Raw genomic sequence first — 16,174 nt, forward strand, 5'->3', positions numbered from 1 at the left:
GCGGCCTGCATCGGTCACGGGCGCTCCTTGCCTCCATCAGGCCTGACACGAGCAGGCCCTTTTTTTCAAACCATTTAATGTGGCTTTGGGAGCAGACATCCACAAATGTGACATCTGAAGACAGGCGTGATGTATTTCTGTGTGTTGTACGATACCAGCCGCTCCATTCCATAGCATAAACAAAAAATACACAGACTAACGTACCTATTAAAAATCATATGAGGGGCGCCTGGGTGGCGCAGTCGGTTAAGCGTCCGACTTCAGCCAGGTCACGATCTCGCAGCCCGTGAGTTCAAGCCCCGCGTCGGGCTCTGGGCTGATGGCTCAGAGCCTGGAGCCTGTTTCCGATTCTGTGTCTCCCTCTCTCTCTGCCCCTCCCCCGTTCATGCTCTGTCTCTCTCTGTCCCAAAAATAAATAAACGTTGAAAAAAAAATTTAAAAAAAATCATATGAAAATCAGCTTCCATTTACTGAAACTTGTTGAAGAGTTTTCCAAGTTCAGTGATCATGCTGATGTTAAAAGACAGTATTATGCAAACAGCCTTGCCAAGAAACTCTTTAATTCTGGATTTTCCACCAGCCCCATCCCTTCACTAGAGATTACTGGAAGGAACAACTGACCAGTGATGGGACTGCTAATAAGAATAACTAGAAACTTCTAAAGAAGCACTTTAAAAACAGAAGAGATTCAACCATGTCCCCCAACATAGGGAAGTGTCAAATGGCAATATTCCTTGTTGACCTTGGACAATGCCCTCCAGTAGGAAATGCTGCAATTTAAGATTGCTGACATGTTTTGGTAGAGCAAATAAGTAATGAATAGATTGTTAAAAAAAAAATCAGTGACTTACACTATAAACAAACATATTCAGTAAGCATTGGATACAGTTGAATCTCATTCAGAGTTTTATGCTTATGGGATTCATATGGCCATATTTAACTTTTTTTGGCTCAGTTCAAGTTTAATAGAAACACCAAAGATGTCAAGGGAAGCCCGCTCCTGGACACAGAAGTTGGCTTGCCCCACAGCACAGCTCAGGCCATTCTGTCCAGAGGAAGAAAGGCTGGTGTCCCCAGTCCCTGCGGGAAGGGCCTGTCCTGTCCCATTCCACATCTGCACCTAAAGTTTTGTGTCTTAAGCATGACAATTGTACAAAACAGATTTTGTTTTCATGGCTGCCCACCGCAGCCAGGCCCTAAAATGGCTCGGTGCTCACTTCTGCTTAGAGAATTATTCCTTGCTCTTCTGGATGTCAGGCTTGATGGAGTCACGTCCAGGCTTTCAGCCAGCTGGGCACACTTCCTGTGCCTGGCAGTAAGCTGGAAGGCCTGAACTAGTCTGAGAGTCTCATCCACAGAGCAGCCAACAGGCAGGTCATTCACAGTCATCTGCCCAAAGACAGTTCCATCATCAGTGATAAAGAGGCCCCTGCATGAGATGCCCTCATCAGCCTTTAAGACTCCACTCTCCTGAGTGATGGTTCACTTGGGGTCTGATACCAGGGGAACAATGATGGGTCCCAGTGCTCTTTGTTTCTCGGGTGTGTTTATCCATGCCAGGTGACAGAAATGGGAGTCTGCAGGAGAACTTGGCAGTTGACTTTTTAAAATTCTCCTGCCCTGGATCACCTGGGTGGCTCAGTCGATTAAGCATCCAACTTCAGCTCAGGTCATGATCTCACAGTTCATGAGTTCGGGCCCCATGTCAGGCTCTGTCCTTACAGCTCAGAGCCTGGAGCCTGCTTTGGATTCTGTGTCTCCCTCTCCCTCTGCCCCTCCCCTGCTCATACTCTGTCTCTCTCTACCTCTCAATAAAAGGAATAAACATTATTATTATTTTTTTTAATTCTCCTGCCCTGTCACTGAGAGCAGTGATCTCCATTGGGCACACAAAGGTTAGGTCAAGAACGTAGAAGGGTACAGTATATTTTCCTTTGTAGTCAAGGGGGCTGATGTCTGAACTGGCCATCTGGCATAATTGTCATGGCTTTGATGTTGGGGGGCAGGATGCTTAATTTCAGCCTTTCCTAAAGACATCTTGCTGTCAGCAGCTCTGAGAGATAACATGGCAAAAAGCAGTCAAAAAGCAAAAAGACAAAAAGCAGTCAAAAAGACCCCTACACCCATTTTTAAATGCATTTTTTGAATCTATACCAAATTACAAAGACATATTGCTCTAAGAGGGAACAGAAAGCCTGCACATATGAATGAATGAATGAATGGATGAATGAATGAATGAATGAATATTTCACTTCCTTTAATGAAGGATATGTAGGAGCAAGTGAATTTTGAAAGTATGCACAAAGAGAAAATTGTATTCTAACTTCGGAAATTCTCAAAATAGGCTCTTCTCAATATGCTGTATGTATGACAAGTTTGGCAACACTTTTATTTCAATACATTAGCCAATTATACTGATGAATTGGATTGGATTGTAGAATTTCATTGTATAAAACTAGAAAAAGGAAATTACTGGTACTTCTGAAATACATTTCTTAAGTATTTTTTGAAATTTCTTTCAGGTTTGAGGTTTGGAAATCATTTTAAAAAGTATGATATAAAGTTATTTGAAGAGATGCTCTTAAAGTAAATTAAAAAAAAACTTATGTCAGAATAGGTTTATCAAACTTTATCACCAGTCTTCCTCCTTCACATTGGAGGATAAGAAACAGATACTTACAAGGAATAAACATGGGTCAAAGTCACTTTAGTAAAGACTGATACTTTTTATAGAAAATATATCTCAGGTATTTATTGGCAAATATGGACTTTTTCCTTTTTCCTTAGTTTCAATGGATTTTCTTTAAAATATACAGAAATAAGAACATGTGAAATGAAATGAACTGCTACCTCTAAACTGAGCCATTATGATTATTCTGGTTTAGGACATAATCGTTATTGCTTCAGAGAAATGAATTTTTCTATGAATCACTTCATCTCTGTTAGTGAATATTTTTTTAAGAATTCATTAAATATCTGTTAGTGAATATGTAATATATATCTTGTGCTAATTACTTTCACTATTCATTCATTTAATTATTTATTCACTCAACACAGTTTTATAGGATTGCTACTATGTGCCAGGTTCTGTGGAGAGGACTGGGACAAAGAGTTTATTCCACATGGAGAGAATAATATCCCCATCCTGATGGAGACAGTAAGGCCCCATGATCAGAAGTAAGCATGGTATGGCTAAGAGTCTGAAAGAAGGCCTGTGTAAATCAGATGCTAATGAAACTGAGGAGATATACAGGGACCAAGGTTTGTTGATAGCCAAAGTGATAATAATTTTAGTTTTAATTGTAAGTGAAGCCATTGGAGTTTTAAAAGCAGGAGTGGAAGAAAATATGTGACAATAAAATCCCATTTGTTCTAAGACAGATCACTAGATACAGTGAAAGAATGGATTCCCGTAAAGATTGATGCAGAAGACTCACACAGGCAAGATAAACACCTGTGACATAGTCTAACCAGGAGATGGTATGGAGGAGGAGGGTTGGGTCGAGAAGGAAACCAGATCTAGAGACTGGTGGAGAGATTAATACAAACACACACAATGCACACACATACACATACACATGTGATGTGTGATTTATTAAAAGCCAAGAGTGAGGGGAGTGAGGGGAGGCAAAGATGTACGGAAGTATTCCCAGAGCTGGTCCATTCACTGAGATGGAAGCCCTAAAATGACCACAGATAGAGGAGCGATCATGAGTTTAGTTGTGGGTACATTGAGTTTGAAAGAGCAAGTAGTTAATTTAGAATGGAGTTAAAATTTTGCAAAAGTAATAGTAAGTAATCCTCAATGCTTTGCTCTGATTTTTCTAAAAAAATCACCAATGGGGTAGGAAATTATCAATTCTTACAATTATTCTGACTTTGTTTTTTGTTGAAAGAAATATATATTTAATTTTGATTCCTCTCTGGATCCTTGTGTACAATTCAATGAATTGTTTTTCTTTATAAGAATGTCTAGTATACAATTGGTAAGGTAACAATTGTATATTGGATATTCCTACAAAGAATAATAAACATAACTTTTCTCTCAAGAAAGAAAAAGACATTGATATTTTGTGTTTAATTTGTTAAAATAATCATACAAAGCCAAAATGATAAAGAAATAAAGGAACATCAATCTAGCATTCTGGAATGCAGGATTTTTCTCTAAAAATTTAGAGTTTGTCGGCCTTTTTTTCCCTTTTAATATTATAAAATGAGTAAATTTAGAGCCTGCTTCAAGAAACACCTTTTAACTCTTAACCGGTTGACCAAATAAGATTTTAAGAATAACATCAAAGAAAATATGTATACTTTCTCATGGACTCAGTTTTTGAAGTTATGTTTGTCTGAATAAATCATATTATAAACTATGGAAATTGAAAATAATTTTATGGGTGATGGGTATTGAAGAGGGCATCTTTTGGGATGAGCACTGGGTGTTGTATGGAATCCAATTTGACAGTAAATTTCATATATTAAAAAGTTTAAAAATAAAATAAAAAAACATAGCTAAAAAAATTTTAAAATAAATTAAAAAAATTAAAAAAAGAAAAGAATTTAAAATTTTTGTAGCCCCTTTATGTAATACAAAAATTGAATTTGTAATTAATTTAAAAATACATATATATGTAAATTTTTTAAAGACTGTAAGGAAAATGGTCATGAATTATTTTCCATACCCATTGTAATTCAATATGAAAACATCAAAAATTACTATTTTGAAAGATTAAATGTAATACTCCCTAACAATTTTTGTCTTTCTCAGGGGACACGAGGGGTAAAGGACAGGGTTTTTGGTATAGGGATACAAGTGTAAAGAAGGGAAGCGAGGCACCCTCCTAATCCCATTAGCCATCTCATTTTTCTCTTTTTCTCTGTTGTTTTGTCTGGGTAAATTTTTACCTGAGAACTTTAGGATGTTAATTATCATTAAACACCCTTACTGAATGTAACTAAATATACTCTAGATATATTAACAATGTGCAGAGATTCCTGGGACAGATTTCTTTCCCCATAGTACAAATTTGAATTTTGAAAAAAACAATTGTATTTATAAGTCTGTCAATTATTTCATAGACCATATCCTTCTTTTCAAAACATACTCATTAGATTGCAATCAAAATAGAGTAAAATACATAGTTTCTCCCTGAATTTAGTACCCCAGCCTAAGTGTCATAAATGCCTGTCTAAAACATATGGTCATAAAAGCTGAAAAGAATTCTTTTTTTCATAAGAGATCCCGAGTCCCCAGAGTTTAAGGAGCTCTACTGTGTTCTGAGAGGCACAAAATGTGACACAAGTGGGGGAATGAAGTAGTCTCCCCACTTCTGTGAAGAACTAGAATGGCATCAGAATATTAAGAATTTCTGTGCATAAGGTATCGCTTTGATCCTTGAAGAGTTTGCAAATTTGGGAACACCGAGACAAAATCTTAACATGGACATTGGTGACCCACTGTGCTTCCAATCACAGCATTGAGGTGATGCCTTCAAGTGACTTTGAGAGCAGAGGATTCATACACGAGTCCACTTATATAAGACCATATTGCCAAAGGGATATCCAAAAATGACAGGGCTAAGATTTGAGAAGACAGAAGCTTCAGCTATTCCACTAACAAGCTGGATGACCTTGAGAGCATCACTTCCCCTATCTGGGACATAGTTTCCTCATCTGTTACACGAAGAGCTTAATTTAATATAACCCTTTGATGGGAGATTCTTAAAATAATGTAGTCAAATTGACCTGGACATTGTCCATGTAGAAGGTCCTCATGCTTCAAATGTTCAATAAAATAAAATATATCCTCTTCTGTCCATGGTACTGAATAGATGAGCTAACTATGTCCTGAAACTTGATTGTTTCAGTACCACAGTTATTGAATTCATGACACACACCAGACAATTCATTATCCCCTTGGGATAAACAAAACAGTAGCTTTCCAAAGATTCCACAGCCTAATTCACAGAACCTAGGAATATATTACATTACATGGCTAAGGGCAATTAAGATTTCAGATAAAACTAAGTTAGCTAATCACCTGACTTTCAAATAAAGAGATTATCATGGATTATCCACAGGACCCAATGTGATCATCACGCTTCTTAAAAGTGAAAAACTGAAGCCATTTAATTCTGAGTGGGAGAGGAATGTGAGTGTGGAGGAAGTGACAGTGATGTGCTAGGAGAAGAGATTATCTTGCTGTTATTACCTTTAAAGATGAGAAAAGACCATGAGCCAAAAGAAGTGGACAGCTTCTGGAAGCTAGGAAAGGCAAGAAAATGGATTCTGCTGTAGACCCCAGGAGAAGAACACATCCCTGTCCACACCTTTATCTTATGCCAGTGAGACTTGTGTCTCACGGAACTGTTGTTCTGAGCTACATAGTCAGTGGTAGTTTGTTACATCAGCCATAGAAAAGTAACACATCCCTTAAAGATTTTACAGCATAGTTAGGGACGCAGACAAGAAACCTCATAAAGCTGTCAAAGTGGCATTCACAGAATTTTATGGGAAAACAAAATTGCTAACAAAACCATTCTGGAGTTAGCCTCGTTAAATTGTTTTTCTTAAAGAACGGTTGTAAGTTGTGCCTTGAACAGGAGTAGGGTAAGCAGAGGCAGAGATGTGCGATAGGGGGAAGAGAACTGAGCTCAAACAGAGGCAGTAGCAGATGCTATGACATGAAGGTGTGAAGGACGTTCGTATACCTGGAAGAATCACAGCTTACTGAAATCTGTTTACTTCTGTTTTACCACCGTATGTCAGTATAGCCACAGTTTTCCTTTACATGATTTCAGGTAAAACAACCAAATCTCAGCCCCGTTCCTAGGATCAGGAAGCAATAGGACTATACTTGCAGACTTCGTTTCTTATTCACAGTTATAAAATTAAAGCTTTTAAACTATCATATTGCATAGACTTGGGCCTCTTTGTATCTTTCTGCCATTCCAGTTATTAATTCTAGAAAGAGGAAACGTGCTACCAGGCTATGACCTGGTCCCCTTTCTGCCGTCCTCCCATCCCTTGTGCTCATGTCACTTCTTTCTCTTCTACACATTTCAGAGACTTGATCTAAAGTCTTAAAGCACATTGCATTTTTCACACGTGTGGCTTCTTGAAAATATATTTGCTTAAGATAGCTTCATGGTTTGTCAATGCATGATGTTTATAAATTTCAGATCAGAGGGAAGATGTGATACCTCCAAATTCAACGCAATTTACTTGCATAGTATGCAGAGAACAGACACCACTGTCCATAGCAAGGTCTGCTTACAGGGTTGGCCCTTGTCTGGCATCTGCAAGAGAGATTGCATCCTGGAGCAGAGAGGAGGGGGTAGGGCACCACAGAGGTGCAGGTGCGTGGTACTGGTATTATTGCTTGGGCAAGTAGGCAAGGGTCATTATGTCATATCAGTACGTACTTTTTAAGAAGAGCCCTGTTCATCTGGTAATGATTAGAGGGTATAATAAATTGCTTATGATTAGTCTAGTAAAGTATATTTAAGATGTAATTAAAATGCTAACAATGGAAGAAAAAGCTTTGGAAACATTAGTATTTCATTCTGAGAATTACTGGATGAATGCTTTTTTCAGTGTTTAGATTTTATTTATTTTTCTTAATGTTTTGTAACATTTATTCATTCTTTGAGAGACAGAGACGGAGCATGAGTGGGGGGAGGTGTAGACAGAGGAGGAGACACAGAATCTGAAAAGCAGGCTCCAGGCTCTGAGCTGTCAGCACAGAGCCCCACGTGGGGCTTGAACTCACAAACCGTGAGATCATGACCTGAGCTAAAGTCTGACACCTACCCTACTGAGCCACCCAGGTGCCCCTGGACTCATGATTTTATACTGGTTAACTGTACTTCATCTCTCTAAGCTTTAGTTTCCTTCCTTCACAAATGCTGATCCTGAGTCTCTCGTAATGGTTTTGTGAGACAGGTTAGCCCTTAGACCCAGAAGCAAACATTTCTGGTTCTCCGAACAGGCATGTCACAGGATGGTACTTCTGCGTGTGTTCCGCTCTTCTTTTTGTTCCCTTTGGTGATGTGCAGCCATGATATCTGTGATTACAGCAGTGAAATTACACAAATCAACTCTGAAAGAAAAGTTTGACAGCCAGCTACAACTCGCCACATTTCCTTCCATATGCTAAGTGTGCCATCATTCGCTTTGGCTCATCTGGTCTTCTGAGCAACTTTGATCACAGAACCATTTGCACATGGAGAATGAGAGAAAGCATATACGCTCTTTGTTGTTTTATTTCTGTTTGTTCGTTACCACAGCATATCTTTGCCCATCCTAACTGGTCAAATTTTTATTAAATGAAATAAAATAATGCAGCACTCCCAGCAATAATGCTTAATGTATTATATGTGATTCGCAAGCAATAGCATTATGTATTCCACTTATGTACCAGAGCTCGAACAGAATACCACAACGAATGGGTCAAGTTTAATAAGCAAAAGTGTAGGGAATTTATCAGTACATGGAGAGGCACACTCACCTGACGGATAGAACAGGAGGCATTAAATACAAATTCTGTCACCACCATTTTTTTCCCCGGAGCTGTTTTTTTACTTGAATTGTTAGAGCAAAGATCAACTAAATAACTATGTGTTTTACATCAATTTCTTAATGAATGTTTTTACACCAGCTTTGCCTGACCATGAGTCAGGAAAACAAGTTTCAGATGATTTCTTTCTTTATACAATGAGATTATTTTTACAAATTTCAAAAAGAAACAATACTCAATGGTATACTATGTAGGCAGACTTATATATGTGAATATTGTTTTAGGAAAGAAAAATATACACATAAAATTCTGGTGAATGATAACATCTGGCCATGAGAGTTCAATGGTGAGCTCATGATTAGAAATCTTTATCTGACTAAAGATGCTGCTTACACTTAGGAATCTACTTAAAAACAAAAAGAATCTCCATTTGGGCTTGTTATCCAAAGTAGTCATGGCCAGTATTGTATGGCATTTTAAAAGTATAGAGTATAATAAACTGTAGTTTTAGAATTGTAAAGAAGCCTAATTATGTGTCTTTTAAAGTTCACTGAAGTTCAAATGTTTGTTTTGGCGGACCCACAGCCAAAGCAGTTGGAAGACAGTATATATGCACAGGCATCTTTAAAATTAACTGTTTTAATTACCAAAGCTAAAAGAAATGTATAAATTTTCTTCTTAGTCTCTTTTCCTGTAGTTTACTTGCTTTCCCTTGTCTTCATCCTTTTTAAGGAAGATTTACAGAGCCCTGATTCATACACCAAGAACACAACTGCCACTTAGATTAACAAATTAATAATGCTGCACATTTTCACATAAAAATGTGTAATCTTGGATAAAACGCAGTAAGTCCAGAGATTTATACAACCTTCAAGAATTAAAATAAGTAAAATATTCTTCATTTTCCATAGCTATCATCAATAAAATATTTTGAAATTTTAATAATTTTTAAATGTTTTTAATGGCTATATTTCCAGACCATATAAAGAACATTCTTAAGAACACAAAACTGTGTAAATATCTTGTAATGTCCCATATGAAAAGTTCCTTTCCTTTGAAATGCAGTACTGGTTTTGTCCTTGATGAGAATACCGCGAGTATATGATACAAGTATAGGGGCATGAGGAGCCTCGTGAATTGAGCGTAGACATTTGACTGTGGACACAGGGAACTGAAAGTATGGAAGGTGTCTGAGGAACACCTCAGACGAGGAGACATAGGCATGGCTGGCGTGCGGCCGTCTTGGATATCAGGGGATGCATGGCCTCAGGGGGAGTTCTGCCTGCCTCGTTTGTCAGTTTCCATAAAATCTCTCTGTGTGCCTACACTCTTTTTAGGACTTAGAGTCCATTATTATGACCTGCATGTTTGTCGTGGGGACGTCTCTCCACAGGGAGCGTATCCATCAGGTTAGAGACATAACTGGTATATAGACCCTGTGGAGATCACAGGGAGCCCTGCTGCCCTCACGGGGTCCTTTCTTGTGTGCTGTGCCACCTCCTTGTTCCCTTCTGCAGCTGCCCCCTTCTCACAGGGTCCAGGCGGCTTCCACTACAGGTTGCTCTGTGCTCTGTCCAGCCTCCTCCTCGGATGCAGACATGACCCACCCGGTGCACCACCTCCCTCCTCTGCTCCAGCCAGACAAACCATGTGGCAAACACCCAACCTTGTTTGCTCTTGGGCAACACCGCTCCCTATTTTTTTACAGAACAAATCCATGAAACTTCAGTGTCCTGGAAATCTCATTACTGAGATGATTAGATCAACTTCCGAAAAGAGTCAGAATTTTAGAGGGAAGAGTTCAAGTTCTATCGAAAATGCAGTATTCTTTGCCTCTCACAAAACAATACTGCTAAACACAAAGGCATTCAGGAGAAGGTACTTAGGGGACCTCTGTCCACTTCTTCCACGGCTCTCTGACCTTCTGGTTGACCCATACTCCCTTGTTCAGGTTACTCTGTTTAAACAAAATATGACGTAACTCCCGTGACCAAAACTCAGGTTTTTCTCTAGTAACCAGAGATTCTCACTGAGTTCTAATTTAATTTGAGCAAGTGAGAATATACCTTCCGTTCCCTGCTTCCATTTTATATTCCCAAAGCCTACTCAGTACCTCCCCCTATTGCCCTATAAACTATGCAAAACTCCCCCCACCAAAAGTGTGTTAATATTTTTTCCTTGAAATATACACTCCCAGTCCTTTTGAGGCAAAACTGTGTTAATATTTTTTCCTTGAAATATACACTCCCAGTCCTTTTGGACCTAGGTCTGATTTTACAGTCTATGGCGTATTTTTTGATTTGGAAACTTAAGGTAAGTGATTTCATAAACCTGTGTCTACTCTCCTTTTGATCCAGTCTTTGGGGAAGAATGCATTCTTATAATTTCCCTCAGGATAGAAAATTCAAGAAGGATGCTGGTGCCCTTCATCCTCAAGCCACATTTTGGATCTCTTCCCTTCAATGTAGGGTTGTTGCATTTCTTCCTTTATATCCTTTTAAATGATTTCTATGGAGCTTTTAGAAATATTTAATTAAAGGTAACACAAAGAAGTATTCACTAACATTTTATTAAAAACCAAAATATCTCAGCTTCAGCCTGATTAAGATGGGTTTTTAAGGTGATTCACATTTTAACTCACGAGGACATCCGCATGCAGTTTAGGGTTGTAGAGAACAGAGGCTTGGTGTTAAGAGCCCGGATATGGCATTGTTTATTTCTCACTGAAAATTAAAAAAAAAAAAAATGGGTCGACATTTTCCCCCAGTAATGTTAAACCAAACTAATAATAAAATAACACACATCCAATTAGAGAATAACTGAGGAAGAAATTACAATTAATGATTTATTTTTTTTAAATAATGATATATTTTTAACCTGCACCTTTGGGGGAGATGAGAAGTAAGATTAATCGGAGAATTCATGTCAAATGGATCTGTATGTGTGTAAGCAGAAAACATATATGAATCCTCAAAAGGAACTTCCACTTGCTGTTTTCTATTTATCACTTAAAGCCCTGCTTTCAAGGGTTGGTGTGACTAGTGCCCTTTTCCTGAGATCAGAAATAGCCATTTCCCTGAGATCAGTTGTCCGCAGCTCGTACCTAATGCTGTGATAGATGCGAGAAAACCAGTAACAATCGTGTGACAGCTACTGGCAAATGACTAGCAAGAATGGATGTAATTTTATATCGCTCATGGCTTGAATTTCCCCCATTATATAATGGATGTGCCTTTGTAATTATTTTAGGATGTTAAAATTCAGCTGCACTGAATATAGTTTAAGTAACTATTGACCATATAATTTTTCTGTGATTCGATGCACACGCACATAATGGGTAAAGTACTATAATGCATTATATTTGTAGTTGTTTTCCCAGAACAGGTGAAATGACCCTATTTATTCACCCTAGTGAGTTTCACCCCCTTGAAGTCAAAATAAATTATAATATATGATAGAAAATTGAAGAGCTATAATGCAAATTGAAGGAATACAACCAAAAGTCCACTGAAAGATTTTGTGTTTTGAGTGGATGTCAGATTATTTTCAGCCTATTTTTGACCATTTGCTTGTCTGCTGAGTATCTAGTCTAACTTCTCAAGTTAAATGATCATCACTGCCACCACATTCCTCTATTTATTCACTCTCTACTTAATTGCTTAAGCCAGATTTTGAGAAGTACCTTGGATTTGCTTTTGCCATCTTTCTCATATATGGATACCCACCCTCTTTATCAGTTCTGGTGGTTCTGTTAGTTATTTATTGCATCAGTGCCTTCCTTCGTGCCTCGCTATTTTATCAGTTAAGATGCCCATGCTCTGTTATTCTGAGAAGTAGAGCGGTCCCCTGGATGGCCTCACTGTCTCATCAAACTTGCATGGCTTTCTTAGAGTACTCGTTCTGAAAATTAAACACTATAAAGGTAATTTAAAAACGGTCAAATCTATTAGCCTGGCCTATAAAGTGTTCCCCGTTCAAACTTACCTACTCAACTTTTACCTGATTATCATACAGGCCACACAAGAGTTACTCAAACAGAACATGCATTTTTCGCCTTAATGTCTTTCCTAGAGTTTGTCCAGCATCTTATTCATCTGTGAAGAACCAGCTCGGGTGACTTTCCCTAGAAGTTTTCCTTTCTCTCCATCCCTTGGAGAGTTACTCATTCTCTGCTCCATCCATCTAGTATGCCTTGCAACTAACATGACATTTATCACACTGGACCACTCATCCTTTTTTCCAGCTGGACCATCCAAATCTTGACGGCAAGAGCTGGGTCACATTTATCTTTATATGTGGCTATTTTATATGAAGCTCACTCTGCAACCTAGTTTCCTTTTAAGAATTACTTACTTAGCCTGTTGGCTTGGCTGTCAACCCTCTAGTAAAGACTTTTTGCATCCTTTTGAGTTAATATCTCTGTGGTTGGTATCGTGAAATTACTTGCTTTATGCACCTGTCCTCTATAGCTGACCCTTCAACATGGATTCCATTCTGTTTACTGCTGTGTGCTCTTGGACATGACTGTTTCGACTGTTTCTTTTTCTTGAGCCTTTCAATGTTTGGTCTGGGCAACATGGCCACTAAGTCCATTTTTACTCCTATAAAAAATTCAGCCTGAGTCTCTTCACATTGCTAGATGAATAAATTACACATCCACATGTATACCAATAAAGATGTGTTGAATATGTTAATGGCTAGATGAAAATATGTGTGTGTTTAAAAATATCTTAATGCCTGAATATTTTTCTTAATTCCAGAAGCAATGTCATTTTTCCCCATTTACAAAACTATTCCTCTTACAGTATGTAAACAAGAAAAACAAATCATTTAAACTCTGAGTTTATATTTTCGCTCATTCCTTTGAGAGGAAACTGCACAGATATCAAATCCCTAGTTTTATTTTTTAGACATGCTTTATGACATTCCAAACATTGAGTACAGATAACAAACAATAATAATTAATCAAAGGTGATTTCAATTGCCTGAAGCATTATCTGTGAGGAAAACAGCATAGCAAATGTTCTCATAAAAATGTATTGCTAATGTGTCACTGAAATACAATAAAACAAAAGATTAAGGATTTCCCCTCACATACTGTGTTTCAACCTCTTATGTTGGTTGATTCCTTTGCCATATTTTGAAAGTTTCTTTTCCCTACAAATGATAGTTGATGTTTATAACATTCTAGACTTTCTATGTTTCCATCTAACTCTTCATCCTTTCTCCTTTTGTGTGACCATTGTCAGCATAAGAGGGAAAAATACTCAAATACACAAGCTGACTTCCATGAAAAATTACGGATAATAAAACCCCTCAGTGTGCCGTCATCAAAGCAATTTTGTAAAGTACTGGGCCTCTAAAGGAGAAATTAATGTATCTAACCAGCAGTACGCTGGGGAGGTGGCAAAAAAATGAGCCATCTTGGTCTTGCCAATGAAAGGTTCTCTTTGCTCTGTTCCAACATGCTGGCCACCAGCTTCCTGTCAGGAAGCACCATGGCCTTAGAGATGCATCTGATTTCCTGTAGAGCAACCCATGATCTTTATCCCCATCAGAAGCAAAGGGCGAACTCCCACATCTGTGGCCTCTGGAGTGGTTTACTCTTGCCAAGTGGTTTGTTTGTGAAATTCTGAGTGGAACTATCACCTATTCAATGTGAAACATTGCCAGGAAGGGACCAAATAGGTTAAAAAGGAGGACATTTGTTTACCTACAGACCACCGTTGTCATTGTTCTCCACATGCACTAGAAACGTGCACTGCCTTCCAAGCAAAACTCTTTCATCTCTGCCTTTCCAATCACAACCCCCTCCAAAGGATGTGCCTAAATTCCATTAACCTGTGAAAATACATGTCTTCCAGTTACATTAAGGAAAGCCAAATAACTTGGTAAGTAGGATGCATGAACGTGGCAGGTAATAATTTTAATTTATGATTCTGAATAGATTTCAAAATTTTTGAAAGGAAACACACACACACACCCCTGGGTAATATGCCTTTATAATTTTTCAAATGTAGGAAAGGCAACAGTAAATGAGAATAAAACTGGTATCATCAGATGAACACTTTACAAGGTTAGTTGTTGAAAATATTACAACAATCATTGAGGAACCATGGACTCTTCACAAACTTTACATTTTAACAATACTTGAATTGCCAGATATGTGCTTTGAATCCTCCTAATTATCCATTGATATGTCAGCTCATTCATAGGTGCTTATGTATCTTCTGTATTCTGCCAGATTATGTACTCAGTAAAATTACAATAATAAGATGTATGAACGAACACAAATTACTATTGTCTGGGGTTTTCACTGGACTCTTCATATCTAGTAACCATCATTCTAATTAAGGCTTTATAAACACCTGAGGCTTATGCAGACTGAGTGATACAAGCTCCTTAGTTGAGACAGTCAATGTGCAAATGAAGGTGCATCTTATTCCAAAACCCTTGGGTTTTCTTCCACAAACCACAACAAGCACTGTTCTCTGCTTGTTCTACTCACTTGCCTTCCCTCCTCGCTATTCCCTTCCTTTTTTCCTGTCCCTTCCACTCTTTTGGCTTTTAATCTTTGATTTTTCATTTGTGTCTCCTTTCATAACTATGGGTGGTAAACAAAAACAAAAAAAACAAAAAAAAAAAAACAAAAATTAGACTCACAGTCACATAATAATATTCCTTGCGAATATCATTTTTACCACATCAAATGTAACAAATTCTAGATGATTTTAAAATTCTATTTCGGCTTTAAAATATTGTCTCCTTTGGTAGCCATTCAATGACAATTTGGAATCCATTTGAGTTTTACAAGTAAAGTTCAGCAAAGTAAAATATTTATATTTGAATTAAATGTCCTAATTATGAATTTTTAAGTATCGCTTTTCTTCATGGAAAATAAGGATCTTTTAGCTTGTAACAGACTTCCTGTTTTTAAGATCCTCTTTTGCATTTATAAACATTTTCTACATTATTTTAGTTAAAGGGGCATAATTTTCCCTCTGCTTATCTCATGTGATTTGTATTCCTTGTAAAACATGAGTGTAAGGGCAAGGTGTTTTTTTCCAAGATGGTGTAAAAGAGAGTTAAAATATACAAATGCAAATATTTCCCTAAAGTTATACATGAGATAACTTGTATAAATGAGGCACAATGGGCATGTGTGGGGTTTCCAGTCTCAAAACCTGTGCAGGGTCAAGGGTCAGCATATAGCCAGGACTTACTTTTCACTGCAGTGGCTGGTGTTTCACTCAGATGTGTGGGTCTGAAACAGCCATGTTGGGGGCAGCTGTGTGGGTCTGAAACAGCCATGTCAGGGGCAGATGCATGGGTCTGAAACAGCCATGTGGGGGTCAGACGTGTGGGGTCTGAAACACCCATGTTGGGAAGAAGTCAACATAAGAAGAAACCGGTTTGCCTAGAGTAAACTAATGGAAAGGCAGGCAGGGAAAGTAAAATAATTGGACCAAACTGAGAATAATTTGGCTGGGAAGATTGGACTTTATTCTGAGATAATGGGAATCAAGTAGGCCTTCAGTGGAAGCACTAACCTGCAAAGAGGTGTGATGCGTGAAGAAAATGCATCTGAGAGCGGTGAGCCAGGTGGGTCAGGCCTTGGGAGACTGCCAGTAAGGAAACCATTGGAGGGAAACCCCAGGA

The 16,174-nt window shown here is 38.1% G+C and overlaps 1 protein-coding gene and 1 pseudogene across 1 annotated transcript in view; one reads left to right on the forward strand and one right to left on the reverse strand.

The window, feature by feature from the left end:
* Nucleotides 1-16,174, forward strand: part of PCDH15 (protocadherin related 15) — an 850,076-nt gene that overhangs the window by 66,850 nt on the left and 767,052 nt on the right. The gene's annotated exons all lie outside the window — the stretch shown is intronic.
* On the reverse strand, nt 1,214-2,037 carry LOC125147690 (peroxiredoxin-1-like; annotated as a pseudogene).

Source organism: Prionailurus viverrinus, chromosome D2 (assembly GCF_022837055.1).
Source record: "Prionailurus viverrinus isolate Anna chromosome D2, UM_Priviv_1.0, whole genome shotgun sequence".
Lineage (NCBI taxonomy): Eukaryota > Metazoa > Chordata > Mammalia > Carnivora > Felidae > Prionailurus > Prionailurus viverrinus.